Consider the following 23,031-nt stretch of genomic DNA (forward strand, 5'->3'; position numbering starts at 1 on the left):
GCTCATGTATTCTCAGCCCAAAAATATATATCGCAAAAGCAATTAAAAAGGGAGCAAATGAAACTCACTTTTGCCTTGAAGGTATTTAATTCGACTTGGTCTCCGATAGATATCACGAACCTAACCATATATATAATATATCAACATATTTTCTTTTTAAGTAATCGTTACATATATATATATACTTTTAATACTTTTAATATTTTCTTAGTCCGTAGTTAGCAGTCCGATGTTAGTGGTCCACAATTAGTTGCTTAAATAAAATAAATAAATACCCCATCGTATTCGTATTGATCAGAATTAATCTCGACCCATGGTACCATGTTGTCAAATGACGTGTTGCGTACAATCATGAGGTCTTATGATTAATCTTCTCGTGTTGTTTACGGGTGGTCCTGAAATATATAAAATCAAATCATAAGTAATTATATATAAAATATCATATTAATTAGAAAAGATATGATTAATTTACTTTTTCTCCAAATATTTTCGTAGCTAAACTAGCTTCGGATACCCAATCTTGTTTTAGTCGTAGTTTCTTCATTACAACTCCATTTTTGTTGGTTCAACTTGCCACTTCCTTGGATCGAGTCAAATTTTAAGAATATGAACTGAAAATACCTTAGTTTGTATTCAAAATCATAGGTTATAGGTCAAACTTTGGTAAAACTTATAAAGGTGATCATTTTCCATCATAAAAACAACATTTAATGATCATTTTTCTAAAAATACTTACACTTTGAGTTAAACCATGAAATTTTTATGTGTTAACATATTCATAAGAAATATCATTTTTCCAGAACATGAACTTAAAATTCAAAGTTCAATATGGTTTTTAATTATCCAACCCAAAACAGCCCCCGGTTGCACTCCGACGACGTAGATTCAGTTTTTAAGATGTTCTTTGTAAAACCAAGTTATATCTTGTTAGGTTAGCATATCATTATGATATATTACAGGTCTTAAAGTGTTTTAAAAGTCAAGTTAGAAGGATCTATTTAGTTTGCGAACAAGTTTGAAATCATTCAAACTATGTTCTTGTTGTTAAAATTTTATACCATAAAATAAGATAGCTATATGAATATGAATTGAATAAGATTATAAACAAGGTTATTACCTCAAGTTACTTGGACAAAGTTACTGCAAAAGATAAGAAATAATCTTGGAATCAAAGAGTGGTGGAGTTAGATCAAAAGGTTGGAAGTAAACTTCTTCAAATGGGTGGTTATTTTGATATGTTCTTGAAAGAGTTTTCTTATGGTGTTTAAGGCTTGTAATTGAAGCTAAATGATGGGGAAAATGCTTGGAGATGATCAAGTATGAAGTTAGGAGTATTTTGAGAGAGAAATGAGGGTGTAGGTATGAGAAAATGGAGTGAAGAAATGGTGTTCATTTATAAAAACGTTTTTAGTTTATAAAGAAAGAAAAGGATTTCTAATTTTGTTTTCTTACTAATAATTCATACTACTTGACAAATCCTAGTTACCTCATATCTAGGGCAGTAATAATGTTGAATAGGATGTTGATTTGATGTGTATATACTAATAGTAAATACATATAGAAGCTGGGTATGATACGGGTACATATACCCTAGATATACGTATAGAAATCTTGAGGAAACGGAACGAGAATTCAAATATAGCTATATTTTGTGAATATACTTATATTGTTTTATGTATTTAAGTCCTTAAAAAGTGATTAAATACATTATATATACGATACATGTATAAGCATTATAGATTATAAGTATATATATCAAAGAATGTTACGTATAGTTATCGTTTTGAAAACTTAAGTTAGTAGTTTCAAAATATACTTATAACTCATTGTCATTAGTACACAATGAGATGTTAAACCATCCTTAGATCATGTTAAATATATATAAATACATATATATACACAAACGTATAATTATCGTATGTTATATAGTTCATGATATCATCGGTCATATTGGACGGTCAAATGTTGTGTAAAACTCTTTTCAAAAACACAAGTCTCAAAAATTTGGATTGCTTATCATTTTGGTATGGTTTAATTTAAGTAAATATTAATCTCATAAGTATAATTTGGTCGGAAAATTCTGGGTCATTACACGCATGATGCTAGGTGGCCTGCTGAGCGCTGAACGGTAAATGCTAAAAGCTGCTAAATATTGTTATCTTTTATGCTTTTCGATCCTTTCTTTTGTACCAAAACAATGCTTTATGCGTGTATTCCCTAGGATACACCATTAAGTCCCCTAGTGTAATGTCTTTATTTTTGAAAAAAATAAAGTCGTTAAACTATAAAAAAATAAAAATAAAAGATGCCTTTTTCCCCGGGGACATAAACTGCTGTAGCCGTCTGTTGCTCTGTCTTGACGTCACCCTTTAATGATGACTTTTGGCCCCAAAACGTCCCAAAATGACTTTGATATATTTTTTGAAATTCAAAATTTACACCCAATTAATCTAGGCTGTACACGTGGCTCAATCTTGTCCTTCTATCATCCACTAATTTGACTATAAATAGTCCGTCCCCATTTCAATTTTCCTTTTCCGGAACTCTCAAAAATTTCGCAAGGATCTTCTGCAATTATATCCAGGGTTCATATCAATTACTTTCGCAAGGTTAGTTCTCGATTTTCCTTCTCCTCTGTTTCTGTTTCTTTTCATAGTACTAAAATGACCGAGTCTAGTATCACATCTTCGTAGAAGGATACTCGCAACGTAAATACAATTTCATCCAGTATAACCGAATCAGATAAAAATAAACTATGTATATCGTACAAAACTCTTAGGCGTTTAAATCCAGTAGTCCCATCTCCAACATATAGAGACAATAAACCTCCGTCAAAGATGATTACCCTGTATAAATTACAACTAACCGTAGGAAACCTTCCGTGTTCCTGCAAAAAGTGCTTGCCCATTATGGGATAGGGTTAAGCCAAATTCACCCTCTTGGTCTACAAAAAATTATTATTATTGAAATGTATTACAATTGTTTAAATAGAGAACCCAGTGTAAATATTTTTCACGAGTTGTTTAGGACTCGATTAGTGAGTCAATGCTGGTACACATTTGACTGCAAACGAGGGAAATCCTTTACTGGTGATAAAGAAACATCTTTGAAAAACTAGAAAGAACCTTTTTTCTTTGTCAATGAGAGGGTTATCCAAGATTTTTGGGCAAGCATCCGTAAATGAGACAAAACAAAAATTGGGGTTAGCAAGGATATTGAGCTGTCGGAGGAAGAAAAACAACCATAAAAGCTTGGAAGACACTGAAGCTTCCACAAAGATCTTATTTTGATTATGAAGCCATTATGTTCCTCTGCAATATGAGTGACAATTGACATTCCGGGTATATGCCAGTATTGCACTGGGCAGGCCATGACAGGCTCCCTTATGAGTATGTTATGCTTTTATTGTGTTAACACGAATCATATGTATTCTTATATATGATTTTTCTGCTTGTTTTTGTGTTTGTCTTATGCAGAAGAAGAGATGAGGGTTTATAAAATGTTTGAGAAATCCAATCTTGACAATGTGATTGTGGCTGAACGGGAGAGAATTGCTGAAGAACTTGAGGCTTAGAAAGCCAAGGATGCTGAGTTTGAGAAGTAAATAAAAATCCCTGAACGGAATGCAGAGGGCGAAGGTGGTGATGCTGCACAACCATCACCTGAACTGGAAATTATTGAAGTCACCCCTCATCCGTCTAGTGCGAAGAAAACCTCAAAACGCTCAAAGCGTGTAGGCAAGCGCCCAACGATTGAAAATGCCTCTCCACTCAAGAAGAAACAAAGAAGTATGTTTTGTACTTGTTTATTGTTATTTTTTATGCACCGCAGATTATGATGATAGTCATTTGTTATGTATTGTCCAGAACTGATTCTGCGTGATGAAGATGATGATGAAGAAACCACTACTGGTGGTAACAAAGATGATGAAAATGATGATGATGATGATGATGATGATGATGACGATGATATTGTTGATGTTGAAATTACTGAAACACCTCATTTCTCTACCCCACTGCTATCAAAGTGTGTTAGTACCATACAATCTTCCTCTTCTTCTCAACCGTCATCCGTCGTGCCGATGGCCGGCTTAAAGACGTTTCTTGATGATCCTCTCAACAAGTCTGATAGCTTTGTTGAGTTTTTAAAGGTAAATCTTCTTTCTGAAAATATTGAAGTCAACTACCATTACTTAATAGATAATAAAATATTTATTGTAATTGTATGCTTCTGATGCAGAAAAACACAATTTCTAATCTATCTTCCTCATTATCCACCATGACCCACAAACAAAGCTGCCAATCCACTGCTGCATCTCTGGTGCTACATACATGGCAAGTGCTGCATAGCCATTAAATGCAGGAAGTACAGGAATCTATTGTAGCCAATGCTGTTAAAAATGCAGCTAAACTGAAGAAGCTTGAGGTGGATGTCAAGGATGTACACAAGAAGTTGAGGACTGCAGCAGAGCTTGTGTATAAGAGAGATGAAACAATAAAGCTGGTGGAGGCTAAATGTGTTGAGGAGAGGTCTAAAAAAGAAAAGTTAATGGAAGAGAGGGAAAAGCTGTTAAAGGATGTGGATGAATCGAAGAAGATAGTAGAGGAACAAAATCGTGCAGCTGAAGAGAATGCTACTATTGCTGCTGCCACCCAGAAGGACTTTTCAGATCTGAAAGCTGGCATTCCTGGTCATGTGCAGAGGGTACTAGATTCTGAACTTGTTGGCCAAACCTTTCACAAGTATCTTGAAGCTTCAACTGCCAAAGATATTTTTGATGTGGTTGAAGAGGTTATCAACCTGATTCCCAACAAACCAGATCATTTACTAGTTGGAATTGCAAATCATATTAAACTAGATGTTGTAGCTAAACTTGAAGCTGCCAAAGAAGAAGTTTCTACTTTGAAGATTGTGTCGTTTGAAGAGGTGTACAGGAAAGATGAAGTTTATGTGAAGAATATACTGAATGTGCCAATTTGATGTGAAACAATTTGAAACTACTGTGGATATTTGTAATAGTTTGTACAATATTTACTCCGCTTTAACAACATATATATATATATATATATATATATATATATATATATATATATATATATATATATATATATATATATATATATATATATATATATATATATATATATATATATATATGATACTTTGATGTTTTAACCACTTTACCATGCTTTAGTATGTTTAACATATGCCTTTCTTTGGATGAAGGAATATGCATGTTTAATAATAGCAATGATATATGCACATGTTATATGCCATTACATATATGATTGCTCAAATTATGCCTTTATCGTGTTAACTTGTCAATAAAATACATTTGTCTTCACTGCTTTTCTCATGACGGATGCATTAAACCGTCATCCGTTGTCTATGCTGCACCAAAGGCCTTGCTTGATGTTACATATGGTATTTTTATCGAAGTTAAAATCTTTAAACAAATGATGAATTTTTCCAATATGATATATTCTTGACATACATGAGTCAAAAAATAATGACCTTGTATGATTTGCAAAATATGTATTTAAGGAATTAGTAGTATTCCGTATAGTGTGTTGCGCTTAGGGGTTGTGCGGCTTCAAAAATACATTTGTATTTTTATGTGAAATTTTTTTATTTTTCTTATAAATGGATTAATGCAGTTGAGATAAACCATTGTATATGTCATGAAATTCAAGAGTTACTGTATTTTGCCTCAGTGCTCTCTAGTGAAGTTAACAATTACACTAGCCGATCCCTTGTGTCTATAATGTTGACACAAAAGCCTCTACCATCGGGAGCATAAAAATGCTTTACCTTTTGTGGGTAGGTATGAATGCAATGTTCTACATTCATAACGTGTAACGCTTTGTGTGTGTAAAAAGATAAAACATCATTGATACTAAACTGCTGCACTTACAAAGTTTTGTGTAACATTTTCGTATGGATAGGGTGATCAAATCTATCCAAAAAGCTACAAAAATTGCATCGTGCTTATTTGAAATGATAAAAAAGAAACATGCTCAACAAACTGTGCTGCAGTATTTATGTAATCAGTATGTTCTCCATGCAGCGTCCTACGTTATGTGTCTAAGGTTCCATCATTTTAGACGCCTTAAAGTATCCGTTCACTTCGTTCTTGTTGAACAATTTCCTTGAAGGTCCACTTCTGACTACATTCTCATGTTCATCATAAACAACTGACCTTTCCCTTGCCGGTCTTACATACTCGAAATACACCACAGCTATGCCATTTGGAGTTAGGAATCGTAATTTCGCATGTGTGTTGAAGAAATTGCTCCAAATTTTTGAAGTGTTCGCCTTCCAAATAAAGCGTTGAACCTTGACCTGCCATTAGGCACCGTGAAGTCCACGATTTTTGTTTGAACCAGAGGATGTGTTCCCAGCATTACATCCAATTTGATCTTACCAACTGCTCTTATTGATGCTCCTGTTATGCAAGCAATCTTCAGGTCCGTATAGCGAAGTCTGTCCTCCATGTTCCTCTGACAGCAAATACAAGATGTCTACCTCACTGCCAGTATCTGTGTAAACTTTAGTTATGCCCTTGTTTGCAATTACAACTGAAATAATAACAGGTTCCTCTGACATCCGCCAATTAGGAATAGTGTAAAATGTGATAGGGGCAAACATCCACTCCTCCATCATGCATTCCTCGCTCACCTCATGCTCTTCAACTTCATTCCAAATAACCTTAATATGCCTCTCAAGAGTTAGATCCCTCTCATCCTTCATTTCCTCTCTTCTATTCCAATCATGCTGTCCACCGTGACACAACTTTCCTTGCCAAGCGAAACTGATAGGTCAGATCATAGTGAGATTAGAAGATATGTTGAGTTTAAGTGAGACTCGATAAGTGAAGAACAGATTCGGTATTAGAGAGAATCGGTATATTTACATTCTACAGCTTCTTAAACTAGTTTATAATGCAATGGTTATCTAATTAGGACTACTTAGATTCCTTATATAGCCCTCTTCTAAGGAACACTCTAATAAGTATGTTTCACATTAACACTATACATACTTTGAGGTCCTAACAATCTCCACCTTAGTGTTAAATGTAAAAATTAAAATGTAATCCTATTAGAAACATCTAAAGGAACTTTGTTCCTCTGAAATCCTCTGAGACTCTCATATCTTCTTATATTCATATCTTCTAAAGGATGTATTTGACAATCTCATTATCTTCTGATGAGTAGAATTTTTTGATTAGTCTCCATCTTAAGTATTTAAAAGCATACATCAACGTTCCATCCGAGTATCTTCTGAAATCTGAAACTCTGATGAAGACCTTTGTGTAGTGAGAATTGACAAACACAAAACCATACAGACAGTCACTTACTTCAAGTAAGGACATGTATCTTAACTCTTTAATCACATGATTTGGCGTTTTGATTCCAATCTTTGTATGTCCGGATTCTAACCCCATCTGAAAATCATGAACCGACATCCATCTCATAGAATCAAGAATTAATCTGTAGACTGCCTTTATTGCAGTAGCATGATAAATTATTGCAGATTCATCTAAGTCAGTTAAGTAATTGTAGATGTAGATAATGTCGTCCATCTTTAGCTTGTCAAAATCAACCTCTGAGAACTGATAATCCTCATCATCCATTCTTGTCACATAGAAAATAGGCATCTTCACTCCATCCTTGTTAATCGTTAAGATCTTGTTTATGCTTTTGATTTCTGAATTCCGCTGTTCTTGAAGTTTCTCTTCATTCTTCAATTTAAATTTGTTGCGAACATTCAGATAAGCTTTGAGGTATTCTGGTTTCTTATGATATTTCCATGCACCAAGAACACTCATTGAGGCAGTAAGGACGAGATCAGAATCACCATAAATCTTGTAAGCTTGTTGTTCAATGAATGGTGAACGAAGAATCAGCTTCTCCTCTTCCTCATCAAGTTGATAATCAGCATCACGTTCAAAGACTATCTCTGAAATTTGAAAGGGAACATTAAGATCAGGAGGGGTAGTGGTATCAACATCGCCGTTTGAGAAAATCTCCTTCTCAAAATGTATCCCAAATTCATCAGTTGGAGATGTCATGTTGACAAATTGATGTTCATTAAATTCGTTTGCAACACTTGTCCCCTTCAGGATATCTTCAATTTTATCAAAATTTTGATTGTCCTATGGAGCTGACTTATCCTCAGATTGTTCAACAGCATCCATAATCATTAATGTTCCTGAGTCACCTTCTCTCTGATCTACCAATTCAACTAGAAAACTTTCACTTGGAACTTCCTCAACTTCATCACTTTCAGAAGAATCAGAAATATTAACTACATCATCATTTCTCCATTGACTAGATGAACCGGCTTCATACGTTGAGCGTTGAAAAGCACCAGACTTATATCCATGTCTATTCTCCCCCTCATGACGATTATCGGGATCAAAATCATCATGATCAGAGATATGGATTGGTCCAGGTGACTTACATGGAGATAGAGGAAACAGTACTCTTGTTTGTTCAAGATAAATCATCATTGTGTCACGAACTTCATCAAGATCAGTTCGTATGGAAAACTCAGCAAGATATAGCTCCTCCACTTCATTATCAGAGAGATATCTGAACCCATATCTATTTAAAGTCCGAAAAGGTGACCCATTTGGATAAAACAATGGTGTAACCTGGAACAGCAGCATCATCTATTGAAGGTGATGTCGGTGGAAGTGTTTGAGTTGTCATGAGGGTAGGTAAGGATATTTGTGTGGTATTATTCTTAAATGTAGGGTTGTACATACTACTAGTCAGATTCGTGATATCCCCTTCTGATGGAGGTTGGGCAATAACCGGAGTTTTCACCAGCGAAGATTCTTTCAAATCATCTGCCTCCATGAATTTAGTCTCATGGGACTCTGATAAAGTAGCAGAACTACCCGTCGGTTTAGCTCTCGCAGAGATATGAATTTCTCCGACTCCTGAAGTCATCAATGTACCATGAGGTGGCACATCTCTTCTAGTTAAGGACACATCCCCCAGACCCTGAAATTAGAATTCGGAAGAGAGGTGGTTTGAACCAATGGATCAATTTCTTGAACCAAGGGACAGTCTGTGGAAGTCTGATAAATATCCCGAAGGATTGTCATGTTGACTCGTTTCCATGAGACGCGGCAGATCTCCCTCATCAAGATAAGTCGGACCTCCAGGTCCTGTTGTACGTTGAGGCAATACGACATCACGGGGATGAAGTATATCAAGACGATTTCCAGCCGATACGCAGGGTGCCTTTTCAAGATTTTTCGGCCCCCCTTCGGTCATTCTGGACTTCAATGATTAAGTTTCCTCAATCGATTAAGTCATCGTAGACTTTACTGTAGAGTAAGACTTTACTTCCTTTTGAGATGCCAAAGCACCTCACTAAGTAGGATTTATTATTATGTCCTGATTAAGTTAGATGGGCTGATTGGTCTTTTTACCATCTGTGCTTTCAGCTGTCTTGCCTACCGAAACTTGTGATTCATTTAGTGTAGGGCTTACTGTTATTATTGGATGTGATATAGAAATGGGTGGGGGTGACATAACAGGCTTTAGGTCTTGGTCCGTATCACCAATGGTTGGAGTAACTGTTTGGCAGACGATAGGAGTGGAAGTCCTAGATCTAGTTACTCGCTGGGTTGGCAGAGTCTGAATCATCTCATCAGGCATATATCGTGTCCCTTATGTGTTCGTTCAGGAGATGATTCATTTACTAATGAATCGGTGTCACTGCCCTCAGGTGTTGTGGAAAGGGTTGGTTCAATCCTAGGTGGACTAGGCTCCCTAATCCACACGGGTTGAGCTTGTTGAGCTACCCTAGGGCATTTGAGGTTTATCCTACGTAGAGGATTAGCTGGCCTAGGTGGTTGTACTACAGGTTCCTCTACGACCTCTGGGGTTGGAACCACGGGCGGTTCAACTTGTTGTTGTTGTGCCGGTTCGGAAGAGGTATACCTACCGCCTCAAAATAAGAACATTCTAGCATCTAGGGGTTCAGCTAGCCTCACTAACCAATTCGAGATTGGCACAGTGAATTGATTGTCTGAGATCACCAGGGTATTCATCTTTACCTCCCCAAATCTAAACATCTGCATTCACTGTGTACCTGGTACAAAAATATTTGCATTTATGCAAGCAGTTATCTCATCGTGAATAAAGATATAGAAAAACCTTCCACAAGGAATATAGGAATTCCTTGTCTTATCCACTTGAGCTTGGACCAGATCCCACAAAAGCTCTACATAATCTGGGTTTTCCACTCTTGTGAATGAATAGAAAAGCTTATACATTGGCACTGTCAGGCTGTCAGACCCACTCATTGTCATTAGTAGACATCTATTCATGATAGAGAAGATCACATACCACCGGGAGTGTAAGTATTTCTTTTGAAACTTAGTTGGAAGAACATTAATGTCTCCACTATATCTAAGTTGGAATACTGAGTTCATCAACTGTTGAGTAGATGTAAAAGCAGGAGCATTTTGTACAAGAGGAAGCTGAAAGATCCTCCTGAAGTCAGCTTTTGTTATTCTCCTCAATCCATTAACTCCTCGAAGTTTAAACTCAAACCTAGCATGTTCTCCCTGTGGATTAACAGCAGTAAGTTGTGTAGCCTCAATAAACTTGATAGTTCTGTTAAGAAGTCTCAAGTCTGTTACTGGTACACTAACAATTGAGCTTAATGCAGGCCATAAAGTATGCCTTTCCAGAATAGCAATCTAGTAGTTGTCGGGAATATTGGTTTTAGAATTAATAAAGTGATTGTTCGACATATAGCTATGTGAATAAGAAATAGAAGACCAGCATATGTTATCATAAAGCACATATCTCTATTATAACATCCCGTCTTTTTCTGTTTACTTTCCGTTTAACTATTTAAAAGTCCGTTATATAATTATAACATCCTTCGTTAATACGCGTTTTAAAATATTTCATTTAGGTAATTCACGCACCCGCTTTTGAATTTGAGGGACTAAACTTGCCAAGAGGCAAAAGACTTAACTAGGTCAACTAGTCAACAAGCCTTCTCCTCCATTCATTTCTCCTCTTTCTCTCTTTTACTACTTCAACTTTTCTCTCAACTTTCAAACAAAGAATCATCATCTAAATCCAATCTAGCAAGTGTTTCGCAAAACAAATTACATATTTGGAATCCTTGCAACTTCCTCTTCGATTCCATACCGATTTCATCAAGTTTGGGTAACTTTCTAAAATCACTAGATTCTTTGTTCTTGATGTTTTTAACTTATAAAAGTGTTAATTAGTGTCTATGGCTCAAGTCTAACATGAATATATGATTTGTATGTTTGATTTTGTTGTTTTGAGTAACTAGCATGAACTTATCAAATGAGTGTGTTTAATCTTGGGTTTTGGATGATTAAATGTTGTTCGATGTTAGAAGTGTATGTATTAAATTTGTTACTAGCATCACTAGCTTCAATTTGATGTGTAGGTTGATTAAGAATGCTTCATTAACATGATTATTGATTTTGTGATATTGGGTTAGGGTTTGATAGGAGTAAAATATAAATTAAATGCTTTGAATGCTTTGGAATGTTAATTGTGGGTATATAATAGTGTTGTATACGTAATTCCTACAAAACGGCGTATGATATGTATGCATTTAATTCCCGAATCATAAATGTGCATTTATGAACTTGAAAGCATTAATGGTGGACAATTAGTGAGCTTTCAACTTGGTTTTGTTTATTGTAAGTAATTATTTGATTGATGAAATGTGTATAGTTCTGTTCCTCATCAAATTACCCTTCCAACGATATATGGCATGCGTTTTGAGTGTTTTCGGTTCATGTGTTATGTTATATTGAGTTTTGGTTTGAGACTTAGCAAAATTTCTGCAACCAGCACATTTTCAAGGAATGCGCGCCGCACACCCCTTTGCGCGCCACGCACATTGTGCAGTGAAAATGCATACCCCCTTTAGATAAGTCCTGACCTGAATCCACGCTTTAGCGCGCGCCGAGCACACCTTCGCGCGCCGCGCACTTTCCCTGGCCAAATTTTCTTTTTGTTTTATTTTTCATAAATTCTTTTCTCGCTTAACCGCCACTTCGATTAACATGAAATTTGGATAACATACTCATATATGAATTCTCATCATAGGAAAATTGTCGGATACCCGACCCGACCCCGTTGACTTTGACTAAGTTTGACTTTTAGTCAAACCTAACCAAATACGTATGCAATCGTTCTAACATGCTTTTATACTTGTATCTTGCATGAAACTTGACAATTTGATTCACATGCTATATATATTCGAGTTATAACGAGCCATAGGACTAATTGAACAACTTTGACCAACCGTGTTTACCAATATTGATACGAACCTATTTGTTTAGGTCAAGACTAGCATTCTTTCTTGCACACGTTTACCTTGTGAAGTACATTTACATACGTGCACTCAAGGTGAGATCATAGTCCTACCTTTTCAACAACTTTTACGCTTTAAACTATGGGATGAGAAACATATACGCATCATACTTTTATACTTTGAACACAAGTACGAAAACAAACATTCCACGTATAAGTTTGAACAAAAAGCCTCAATTCAATTATCATTAGTTACACTTGCAGGGTGTAAACGAGAACTTATATTATGTGATCACATGGGCTTGACGAGCCTCATTTGGACGGTTCACTACCGTTAGCGGATGAAATATATTTTCGAGTATAGTGTATGTTCTAACACTACGTAACAGGGTACAAAACAGTTAAGTCTTGATAATTGGTTGCTCGCGTTACAAACAATAACTTTGGAATGCAAACGATTTGGTTAATCAACTATATTAAATCTTGTGGTTCAATTTCAACTTATACTAAAACACCTATGATTTCACCAACGTTTTTGTTGACAGTTTTCTATATATTTTCTCAGGTCCTTGAATGCTAGGTGATACATGCTTTCGCGCTCTTTTTGATACTTGCTTGGGTGTTGAGTATATATGCATACATGGAGCATCTTTTGGCTTACTTTAAAATTGTGTCGCATAGGTTTCATTGTACGTTAAACATTGTAATGTAACTAGTCGTGAAAATACCTTTGTAAACTTGAAACACTTTTACATTTGAAATGAATGAGACATATTTTGGTCAAACGTCATTTTAAAGACTTATGACCACGTAACGGGACCTACGTAGATGGCACCGTCAATGACGATTTTGTCGGGTCGCTACAGATGGTATCAGAGCGTTGGTTGTAGGGATTTAGAGTTCATTTGTGTCAACCCCGAGTCATAGGGTACATTTGTGAATCTAGACTACAACCGGCATATAGACTTGAAGCAGGAATTACTTGACTACTTGTGCATTTATACTCGAACGTTTCTACTCATATCTAACTCTTATTTCATCTTAATCTCACGTTGTTTAATTTGATTGACACGCCACCTTGACTTTATGAAATAATGTTGAATGCACATATGAATTAGGGCAATATAATTGCCGGGATTATATTACGGTGACTCATATGGACGTTCCGACATTATGACATAAAGAATTTAAGGCGAGTCAAGGAAATTTTTTCTCTTTATCCTCATTCCATATCACGGTTAGTATTATTGAGAATACTAATCAATGATATTATTGTGTTTTGAAGGAACGATGCCTCCTCGCCATGTACCACACCATGAGACTCCCGAACAAGCTCTACAATGAATGATAGCCAAAGCCGTGGATGCGGCCATGACCGGTCACTCATCCAACAACAATAACAATAACAATAAACACAACAACAACAACAATGGAGCCGGTAATTCAAACGAGGGATGCTCCTATAAAGCTTTCATGGGGTGCAAACCTCACACTTTCGATGGAACCGGGGGACCGGTTGTGCTCACCCGATGGTTTGAGCAAACGGAAGCCATCTTTAGCATAAGCGGTTGTCGGGACCAAGACAGGGTCAAGTACTCCACTCACGCTTTCGCTAGTGCCGCGCTCACTTGGTGGAACACTTATGTACAATCGGTGGGTATCGATGAAGCTCACGCCCTCTCTTGGGCCGATTTAAGGGAAAAGATGATCATCGAATATTTCCCTCGTGAAGAAACTCGAAAGCTTGAACAAGAGCTAAGAACTCTAAAAGCGGTCGGAAATAATCTTAAGGCTTATAATCAACAATTTTCTGAATTAGCCTTGATGTGCCCAAACCTTGTGAACCCCGAGTCTTCAAGGGTTGAACTTTACATGGATGGTCTTCCAAAGAGCATCAAACACGGAGTAATGTCATCCAAACCCACTAATCATCAAGAAGCTTTGAATATGACCCGCAAATTGATTGAAACGGTGGATGAAATCGTAATACTGGCACCTAAGGCGCGAGGATAAATTGGGTGGCAACAAAAGAAAATGGGAAGCCACTCTATCAAGCAACTACCACAACAACGCCTTCACCAAAAAGCTTTTCACCTCCGACGCCCAGAAAAGTTATGGTGGAAATAAACCTTTTTGCAATAAATGCCACAAACATCACTATGGTGAATGTGACAAATCATTTTGCCACTAGTGCCAAAGGAATGGTCATGTGGCTAACGATTGTAGAAGTGTCGTCCCCGTCGCTCAAAAGGGGCCCAATGCACCAAAACTGGGTGTTTGTTTTGGATGTGGCTAAATGGATCATTTTAGAAATGCATGTCAGAAGAAGAAAGCCAACCCCAATACACGTGGCCGAGCTTTCAACAGTAACGCCCAAGAGGCCCGAGATGACAATGAACTAGTCACGGGTACATTTCTTCTCAACAACTCTTATGTTACTTGCTTATTCGTTTCCAGTGCCAATAAATGCTTTGTATCCAAGACATTGACTCATACTCTTTGCACTCCACCACTCCCCCTAGATACTAATTATGCCATTGAGATGGCCAACGGGAACCTATTAAGTGCCGACACATATTACCGAGGGTGTACGTTAAACATTTTGGGTAATGAGTTTGAAATTGACTTGATACCCATGGAACTAGGGAGCTTTGATGTAATAATCGGTATGAATTGGTTAGTCAAAATGAAATCTCACATCCTTTTGATCTTAACGCAATCCGAATTCCTATCGAGAGTGGTGAACCCTTGATTATCTATGGCGATAAGAGTTGCACCAGACTCAACCTCGTCTCGTGCCTTAAAGTTAGAAAACTACTCCGTAAGGGTTGTTTTGCGATCCTTGCCCACGTTAAGAAAGTCGAGTCCGATGTGAAGCATATCGATGATGTGCCAATTGTTAGTGACTTTTCTGATGTATTTCCCGACGAATAGACTTGTAGACTTGCTCTATCCGAAATGCAAGAATTGCAAAGTCAAAATCCAAGAACTACTCGACCGTGGTTTTATCCAACCTAGCCATTCATCGTGGGGCGCTCCGATTTTGTTCGTTAAGAAGAAAGACGGATCCCTACGAATGTGCATTGATTATCTTGAACTAAACAAATTGACGGTTAAGAATCGATATCCTCTTCCGCGCATAGATGACCTCTTTGATCAACTACAAGGATCTCGTGTATATTCGAAAATCGATCTCTGCTCGAGTTATCATCAATTAAGGGTTAAGGGGGAAGATGTCTCCAAAACCTCTTTCCGGACTCGTTATGGTAGTTATGAATTTCTTGTAATGCCATTTGGTCTCACTAACGTACCGGCGGTGTTCATGGACCTTATGAACCTCTTGTGCAAACCGTATCTCGATAAATTCGTTATTGTGTTCATCGATGACATCTTGGTCTATTCTAAAAGCGAAGAAGAACATGAACAACACCTTCGACTCGTGCTCGAACTCTTGAGACAAGAACGACTCTATGCCAAATTCTCCAAGTGTGAATTTTGGTTGAAGGAAGTTCAATTTCTTGGTCATGTTGTAAGTGATCAAGGTATTAAGGTCGATCCATCGAAAATCGAAGCCATTAGCAAATGGGAGACCCCTACTACTCCTACTCACATTCGTCAATTCTTGGGTCTAGCCGGATACTATTGTAGATTCATCGAAAACATATCCTTGGTTGCACGTCCTCTAACCGCGTTAACTCAAAAAGGAAAGAAATTCATTTGGGCGACCGAGCAAGAATCCGCATTTCAAATCTTGAAGACAAAGCTAACCACCGCTCCTATCTTGTCACTTCCGAAGGCAATGATGATTTTGTTGTATATTGCGATGCCTCGAAACATGGTTTTGGGTGTGTCATACTGTGTCATACTGTGTATTAGTATTAGGGTTGTTATCCGGATAAAATAAATAAAGTAATTAATACTAATATTATTAAAAACCCTACACCTAACCCTATGCATTAAATGCTAAACCCTAATCTCTCATTATATATTGAATATTAAACCTTAACCCTAATCCTAAATAAATAATATAAACAATATGTCATAAATTAAATGTAACATTTATATGAATTAAAATTTATAAGAACTCATATGAAGTTAGTAAAAATTTATAAAAGTTAGGGTCTAATATTTAAATAAAATGTTACCCTAATATTAAGTAATAATAAGTAATATTAATAATATTAGTAATAATAAAAAAATATATAAAAATACTTAAATAAGTAATACCGTAATAAAAAAATATAAATACTTGCATAAATAAAGGAATGCCGTGAAAAAAAAAAGAGAAACATGTAAGCTAAAAAAAAAGATCGGCTGTAGGATTATTATAGTTGATCCTTAAGTTTCTCATCCTAGTTTAACTCACATTAGTATCCTTAATCTCCAAGCTTTTGTGTAGGATTAGGAAACCCAAATAAACTATAAAATCCCTCATGTTTTCCCTAAAATTCGCCACATAAACCTGCTGCATCATGTCGACTAAAACCTCCTGCATTCCCTCCAATTTCTGTCTACTAAATATACCCTTAAACCCTCACCTGTTGTCGACTAACAACAACTTCCAAGCTCCTTTTTCTGTCGACAACATAGCCACTAAAACAGCCTCCTATATCAACTGCAATTAGCCTTTCAATCAGCCTGCTGCAAGTCGACATAAACCCCACCATCACAGCCATCATTCGCCATTAAACCTGTTGCAAAAACCTTCCCGTTTCCTGCTCCAAAACCTGCTGTATCTGTATAGCTTCTGCGTTTTTGTTTCTGGATTGTTGCTGATTCCTGTCGTGATCAAGAGGACCCAAACAGACCCCCTATTGGGTCGAACTGCTGCTGCTTGTTTTCTACCTTCTGTTCGTACCAGACTCATCACCAATCCTTGTCATCAATCTTGTTTAAGGTAGTCATAAACCCTAGTTAATCCCACTTAAATCTTTTAGATAATAATTATATGTGTTAAGATAAAAGTTTATGATTTCATGGTGAGTTTAGATGTAACCTATAATGAATAATGATAAGATTTTGATCAAGTATTATAATTAATGGTTAATAAGATGCTAATGAACCAAGTATGAATAAATTATGAAAGTGGATTATGAATAAGTTGTTGATGTTGTAAAAAGGTTGTGAACAAGGGTTACAAATTGATTAATAAGATTGTTAAACTTAAAAGTATTATGAATTAGTTATGATGGATAAAAGTTGAACTAGTTAATGAATCATGTAGGAATAAGGATTATGTTTTTTTTGTGAAAAGTTAATAAACTAGTTAATTAAAATAGATAAAGATTATGAATTGTTTATGGCTAAAAGATTACTCCCTATTATGTTAAAAACTTATGATTTTATGTTAAAGCTATTAGTTTAAAGTTATGATAATTGTAGTTAGTAAAGATTAGTGTTAATATATGAAAAGGTTTATGTATGAGGTTGAACGTATGAAAAAAAAATAGTGATAACCTAGTTTAATAAGTTAAAGATTTAACATGGGTACTTTTTATGGTTAATGACTATGATATAGATGGTGAAAAGGAATTGTTTATGTATTAAAGATTAGGGTTATAGGTTTGGATAAAACATATGGATAATAAAGATTAGGGTTATGAATATGATTAATTATTATGTTAAAAAGTTATGATTTTATGTGATGATTAGGGTTATTGATTAAAAAGCTAGTTGATAATAATAGTTGAAGATTGTGATCGGGAATATTGAATATGAATATGAATTGATTAATTATATGTTAGGTTGTGATTAGATTATGGTAAAAGATCGAACATGAGTCGTATGTGATATGAATAAAAGTTATGATTTTATGTTTAGTAAAGAGTAATGATAATAAAGAATGTACATGCAAGCATGCATACGTACGTATGTGCATGTATACACTGTATGTATATGGTAAAAGATTATGGTAAAAGATCGAACATGAGTCGTATATGATATGAATAAAAGTTATGATTTTATGTTTAGTAAAGAGTAATGATAATAAAGAATGTACATGCATGCATGCATACATACGTATGTGCATGTATACACTGTATGTATATGTAAATATATACATACGTGTGTATGTGTGTATATATGTATGTATGTGTATGTGTGTATGTATGAATGGATGTGTATCATGTAAATTATAAGTTAGTAAACATAGTAATAAAAAGTAATAAGTATATGTATATGTACCATCTTACACAATTATATAAGTAACACATACACCTACTATATATATATCATATAGTATTGAACACATACATGTATAATAATAATAAAGAATATACATGTATGTATCACATAGATATGATTATACACGTAACATATTATGATAAGATACATAATAGTTGATTAAAGTAAATAATAATACTACTATTAGTATAACTTATACACCTAATTATATAGTAACACTTAATAACACTAAGTATATTATCCCTTATATAAATATAACTTTTCTCTAAAACGGTCACTGTTAATATAGTTACTATATTAATAAACAAACTTTATGTTTATTAGACATTAACTAATCGAACATAATATCTCTAGGTTGAGATCTCCGTGTTCAACACTCCGATCATATAACTTGCGTGGAATATCTATCTGCTATTAAGGTGAACTTCATAGCCCCACTTTTTAACTTTCTCTATTACTTATTTTATAACTTTTGGGGTGAGACACATGCTTGCTTTTAAACTGTTTTACGCTTAGACACAAGTACCTAAAAACTGTTTAACTATGCTGACATGCTTTGTTTCATGCTAAATCTCTACCATGATATCGTTAATTGCTACATATAAAGGCAAGCTTAGTTATTATGAATATCGCTATTGAGAGTGACGTCTCTAACCATTTAACCGTTGGTCTTTGGTTACATAATAATGATTAAATGACACTGATAGTTCAAGGTGTCCTGGGGTAACTTTGTTTGTGTCTCGATATTATAACTTCAGCATTTACTTTTGATAACTAAATCTTGTGATCTAAAACTATATATATTAAAACTATGTTGTTCACTTAACCTTTTTGGTTGACACTTTAAGCATGTTTTGTCTCAGGTGAAGATTGCTAAAGATTAGTTTCTATTTGGACTTTGCTGCTTTTGGAGTCTGCATTTATACATTCATATTATTGCATTAGAACACCTATTGTAATGACTTAATACTTTCTGCTGCTTATAATACATTGGTTTTAATTAAAAACGTCTCATATAGAGTCGTTCTCGTTTATACATACTTGTGTTATGATACTGTGAAGTCATATTTCCCCGGCCCTATTTGGGGGTATGACAGGGTGGTATCAGAGCCAGGTTGTTATAGAGAACCAGGATTGAATTTTATGTGTGCCTTATGTGTTAGTTAGGTGCCTTAGCAATCTATAGGACTATAACCTTTCCTGTTTTAAGTTTTTAGTGCATTTTCCCCTTACATTTTATTCGTGCTTTTGCGTCATCCTTAGAACCTACCTAATCATCTCTCTTTCTTTTCATTTAGGATGTCTCGCCTTAACCCGATCATCATTTCTGACTCCGAGGAATCCTACTCTGAAAGATCTGTCCGCACACCGACTTATGGACCCATTTCCCCGCCATTTTCACAAACTCACCCAAACTATGTCCCCGCTAGTCCATCTCATTCCCCTCATTTGGAAGAAGCCCACACGAATGATAACTATGATGGGGATGACGAGGAGGAAGAGTTTGTGGAGGAGATGATTGAAGAAGAAGAAGTTGAGGAAGAATCCAAGTCCGAGTCCTCTGTTCAAGGCAATGGCAACAATGGGGTACCGCGAAACCTTTCGACTATTCGTTCTCATCAAAGTTTTATAAGCTACCTGCCCCCTACATACAAGAGTACTGAAAGACCTGGGCTCAGTAATATTGAAATGGTGAATGCTGATCTCATGAGCTACACCAATCGATTTCAAGAGTTTGCTCTCATGGCTACTCCCGAGTATCTAGGGATCCAATGCTACATCAATGGATTGCCTAATGAAGTCCGAAAAGATGTTATCTTGGATAACCCAAGAACCATACAAGAAGCTACTTGCATGGCAAGCTATTTCATCGACAAACATAAGGAGAAAGAAGGTGCAAAAAGGAAGAGAGAAGGAATGGGGCAAGAAAATCCTAAAAGCAAATTCAACAAGTTGTATAAGGGAAAACGTCCTTATTGCAAGAGATGTGAGAAACATCATGAAGGATGGTGTAAGTCCAAGTGCACCAAGTGTGAGAAGGTGGGTCACGTAGCCAAGAATTATAGAGTTGTTATCCCATCAATCAAAACTCTAGCAAATGCAACCGTTCCTACTTGCTATAACTGCGGAGGAGTAGGGCATTTCAAAAATCAATGTTTGGATAAGAAGAATAATGAAGAGGCACAATGAAGAGTTTTCGGAAACCACTAGAGACATTTAAACTTTTCATTTTCATAGTGTTCTTTATGTTACCATTTAGTACTTTTACATTTTGGAAGATTTCGTTAAGTTCCTGTAATACTCTGGTTATTTTCTTTTAAATGAACGAATGATGTTATTTTCTTTCCTTTCATTTTCCATTGAATCATTCATCCCGAAGAAGATGAATATTGACTAGATGACATAGTAGTAACCTTATGGAGTGATAAAAGTATGATTTAAAATAATATAATGACACTTGATCAACGTAATTATATTATGATAAGTCATACAAAAATCCTAATGGATCATGATGGGAATAAGATTTGATCAACCTTAGGACCATTGTGTACCTTTACCTACTCCTTATCACTATATTGTCAACTAAAAACATCAACCCTAGATATCATATTATCCTTTACTTCTAAACTATCCTCGCCCGGTGCTGTACCTATTGCATAGGTACCATACCGCTTAGCTCCATCCGAAATGAAGGAGTCATCCAATCAACTCCAAGAAGTTTTGGAGAAAGGTTTCATTTGTCCTAGCTTACCTCCGCGAGGAGCACCCGTTCTTTCCATTAAGAAGAAAGGTGGCACGTTGAGAATGTGTATTAATTACCGAGAACTCAACAAGCTAACCATCAAAAACCGTTATCCATTCCCAGTTATTGATGACCTGTTTGACCAACTGCAAGGATCAAGTCTCAATTCGAAGATTGATCTTAGGTCGGGTTATCATCAATTGAGAGTCGAGGAAACTGATGCTTCTAAGACTACTTTCCTAACTCGTTATAGACATTATTAGTTTCTTGTCATGTCTTTTAGTTTAACCAATACTCCTGCTGTATTCATGGATCTTATGAACCATGCATAAAACTTATCTTGATAAATTCATAACCGTTTTCATTGATGACATCTTAATCTATTCCAAGAGTGAGAAAGAGCATGAGCAACATCTGCAATTGATTCTAGAGCTCTTAAAGAAGGAACAACTGTATGCCAAGTTTTTCTAAGTGTGAACTTTGGCTACGAATCGTACAATTCCTTGGACATGTAGTTAATAGTGAAGAAATACATGTCGATCTTAAAAAAAATCACCATTAATCAGAAATTTTCAAAAACTAGTCATGGAGGAAGTCCATAAGACTAGATATTCTAATCACTTACTCAAATAGATCCCCACTGTAATTAATTGTAGACTTTGCTTTAACAAAACGTTGACCGAATGGTAATATTTTTAGTCAACACTTCCTGTTAATTAAAGTTCATACATTTCACATATCGAATCTTAAAAAGTGCTCTGTTGATGACATACCTGTTATCCCCTAGAATGATCTTCGCAATGATGATAAATTGCACTTCACCGAAAAACCTAAAGAAGTTATGGATCGTAAGATTAAACGTTTGAAATAAAGCTCTATTCCTGTTGTTAAGATCCATTGGAATTCACGAAGAGGCCCCGAGTATACCTGGGAACGTGAAGACCAGATGAAACGGAAATATCCCCATCTATTCTTAAACGTTGATGCATCCGAGAAGTCTTACTGAAACTTCGGGACGAAGTTTAAATTAACGGGGAGGTACTATAACAACCCTCACTTTTCCCTTCCGAATTTACCAAATTACCCTTAGAGTTTTAATGTCATACTGTGTATTAGCATTAGGGTTGTTATCCGGATAAAATAAATAAAGTAATTAATACTAATATTATTAAAAACCCTACACCTAACCCTATGCATTAAATGCTAAACCCTAATCTCTCATTATATATTGAATCTTAAACCTTAACCCTAATCCTAAATAAATAATATAAACAATATGTCATAAATTAAATGTAACATTTATATGAATTAAAATTTATAAGAACTCATATGAACTTAGTAAAAATTTATAAAAGTTAGGGTCTAATATTTAAATAAAATATAACCCTAATATTAAGTAATACTAAGTAATATTAATAATATTAGTAATAATAAAAAAGGGGGATGATTCTCACACACTATTTTTTGATCCTCACACACCAATTTTCTTGAACTCCTCCCTAATAATAGGGTAAAAGGGTGTGTGAGGATCAAAAAACAGTGTGTGAGAATCATTCTCCATAAAAAAATATATATAAAAATACTTAAATAAGTAATACCGTAATAAAAAATATATATAAATACTTGCATAAATAAAGGAATGCCGTGAAAAAAAAAGAGAAACATGTAAGCTAAAAAAAAAAAGATCGGCTGTAGGATTATTATACTTGATCCTTAAGTTTCTCATCCTAGTTTAACTCACATTAGTATCCTTAATCTCCAAGCTTTTGT

Source organism: Rutidosis leptorrhynchoides, chromosome 2 (assembly GCF_046630445.1).
Source record: "Rutidosis leptorrhynchoides isolate AG116_Rl617_1_P2 chromosome 2, CSIRO_AGI_Rlap_v1, whole genome shotgun sequence".
NCBI lineage: Eukaryota > Viridiplantae > Streptophyta > Magnoliopsida > Asterales > Asteraceae > Rutidosis > Rutidosis leptorrhynchoides.